The 3,250-nt window shown below is 40.8% G+C and overlaps 1 pseudogene; it reads right to left on the minus strand.

Annotated features, from left to right (window-relative positions):
• Window positions 1-469: 469 nt before the first annotated feature.
• LOC101549255 (MICOS complex subunit MIC27-like) lies at window positions 470-2,477 on the minus strand (annotated as a pseudogene).
• Window positions 2,478-3,250: the final 773 nt, after the last annotated feature.

The raw sequence follows: 3,250 nt of genomic DNA on the forward strand, positions 1-3,250 counted from the left end.
GTTATTGGTTTTTGACATATAGAATACGCCTCGAGAAGCTTGCCACTTATGATTAGGGAAATTCAAATCAAGATGACAACTAGGTATCATCTTACACCAGTGAGAACGGCACATATTAATAAAATGAGCAATCTCTGTTGGCATCGGTGCGGTGAGAAGTAACCTCCTCCACTGCTGGTGAGAAATGCCGTCTGATCCAACCTCTACGGAAAACAGTCGGAAGTTTCTCAGTGAACTCAGAATCGAGCTTCCACGTGAGCAAGCCCACTTAGGGGTATCCATCCCCAAAACAGGAAGACAGTCATTCTAAAGAATGTAGCACTCGACACAATAGCTAAGATTTGGAATCAACCTAGATGGCTAATGACATGAGGGTGTGGTGTATGAACACAATGGAATAGAGAACAACCGCAGGAATAATAAAATCATGCAACTTGCAGCAACATGGACGGAGCTGGTAGACATTCTATTAAATGAAGTAAGCCTGAGGAAGGAGAAACACAGGATGGTGTCACCTATATGGAGTATTCAGAATAACTGGAGGAGGAAGTACCATGTTTTAAGGGGGGGGCCAGATCCACCTTGGCCCCAGGTATAGGGAGGAGAAGGGAAAAAATGGTGGGGAGTGGGGGGAGAGACAGATGAGAAGCAAGAGGGCCCAGGTCAAGAGATTGGAGTGCAGAGTGGCATTAAGGAATGACAGAGTCAAATGTCCAAACCAAGATTCAACAACACTGAAATACAAGGCACAAGCTTTCACAAATGAACTTAGGAAGGCGCCTGTCAAGAGGGCCGGCTGAACTCATATGTGGAATATAATATAACTGAGAAGTACAAGTTGGCAGTGATGCAATTTCTGGCAGATATCTCTCTGGAATTAGTTACTAACATACTAAAATACAGAAACCCAAAACTGTGAGGCCGCTAAGTGCGGTCACTCAACCTCATACCTCTTCATTCTCAGCAATGGAAAACAAATTATCAAATGCTTCCTTTTCAGCAGGTCCAATTTTAGGGGGGAGAAACTCCAAACAATAATAGTGAGTTTTGTTGAAATATTGAATGCAATCAAAGTGAAAGTAAATCAAAATTTATCAGTTACACAGGCAGGGGGGGCTAGGGGTGTGGGACAGGGTGGAGCTATACTATGATTCTTGGTGGTGGAATATGTGCACTGGTGAAGGGATGGGTGTTCGAGCATTGTATAACTGAGACTTAAACCTGAAAGCTTTGTAACTTTCCACATGGTGATTCAATTAAAAAATAAAAAAAAAAAGAGGGCCGCCTGGGAGTGGGGAAGGGGCGGCTTGGGGGGGTGGGGGAGGGAACTTGGGAACATTGGCAGAGGGAAGCTAGCACTGGTGGTAGAATGCGTGCTGCAATATTGTATGTCAAAGACTCAACTATGAATAATTTTGCAAATCACAATGTTTTATTAAATTAAATAATTTTTAAAGTAGCAACAAAAGAACCAGTCTCTTTAAAAGTCAAGAGTAAAGAGGAAGGGGAACATAGAATGGTCGCACAAAAGATAAAGCAAAGTAACATGGAAAATTTAGACACGAATATTTGATAATTAAATTAACTATCTGAGGTTCAATGAATCCTCAGAGGCACATGCCATTTTTTAAAGAAGGTTGCATTGTTTGCTTTTTTTCCTAAGAGACACAAAATAGAGATATTTTATTCTACCATTGACTCTTGACTCATATGTTGAGAAATGCATTCTTTCACATGAACAGATATCTTCAAAGTTAGGTAACATTAATCTAGAAAATCTAAGGAAATACAAATACAAACATATACATATATAATGTACATATATTATATAAACATATATGGGTTTGATCTTCCAATGTGATATTCCAAGTAGTGTTCTTTCTATTCCTCTTTGGGATACCTGAAGGGTGCTCTCATCCTGTTTGCGTAGGGCCATAATGATTGAACTGCTTCGTAGATTTGCTGGCTTGCAGAATATGCCCTTTTTTTCCAGCTACCTTTGCAATTATTACTGACTGAACGGGGTAGCAAACAGTTGCTCCTAAAGTGGCCGGTCCAAGCGGGTAGGCAATTTTCTTAAACTTAAAACCTCTTCTTGCCAAAACCAAGCCCACCAATCCTGAAACTGTAATCATTCCAATTCTTGGATGGGAATCTTGGGATAGATTCTTCAGATAGTCACATGCATCTTTTACAAATTGTGCAGTATCTGGTATCCGATTTTTCACGAAGATATACACACCCTTGCATCAACCTGTATAACAACCAGTTGTAGGACGGATGGATGTAAAACCCATTTGTAAATGGCCAGGCTGCTCCTGACCATACTTTACCAAGTGAGTGGTGCAGTATATATGGGAAGCTGCTCTGGTTTCACTGGCTGCAGTTTTAGTTCATCTTCTTTAGCTGCATATACAACTGTAGATTTGCAGACTCACAGGCACAGTTGTCAGCTTTCCCATCTTCGCAACTGCCATCTCTGCCACAGTTTGCTTTTGTTTTATAAAGACCCACTGGACACTCCCATATTTAAAATAGTCTGTAAATACAAGTGGAAGTATCTATTTGAAAGACAAGCTCAAAAGCTGTAGATTTTAAAACCTACACAAAGTGGGGACTGGACTTTTGGGGGGAATAAGCAGATCTTATATTCAGGCAGTGGGGGAGGGCAGAGGTGAGAATAACCTGGTCTAGATTTCTTTGGCAAAATTTCAACTTATAATTATACTTATAACTGTAAACCATACACATAATGTATATTTGTGCAATCATAAATTTTTATAATTAATTTTAGACAAAGATATGATTTTTCCATGCTTAGCCAGCCAAATGTAATGATAAGAGGAAAGGCATAGATGAAATTTGTTTGGCAGAAAAGAGAACTATATTAGGAATTGATTCTAAGCACTACAGCTATAAAATGGATTAAACCATAAATCCTCCCCCAAGAAATTACCTGGTTCTCAACGCTGAGTAGTCTTCAGGTTGAGTTCTAACTCCAGCCTACATGGCCCTGGGCTCTCTGCCCAGGGAGTTTGTTCCTTTTGTCCCTTACAAGCTGCCTACCGTAAGGGGGGCATTTACCTCCCCACGACTTCAGCAGAAAGTATATAGACCTGCAGGGGAAGTGTGACGCCTCATAAGCTGCACTGTTTCATTAAGTGCTGTGGGAAAGGAAGCCCTACAGCTGCTGTAAGCCTAAACTGCTGACTGCTGACTTTCTCCGGGCAGCTTCATGAAGAGTATTAAT

Source organism: Sorex araneus, chromosome 2, assembly GCF_027595985.1.
Source record: "Sorex araneus isolate mSorAra2 chromosome 2, mSorAra2.pri, whole genome shotgun sequence".
In the NCBI taxonomy this organism is placed as follows: Eukaryota; Metazoa; Chordata; class Mammalia; order Eulipotyphla; family Soricidae; genus Sorex; species Sorex araneus.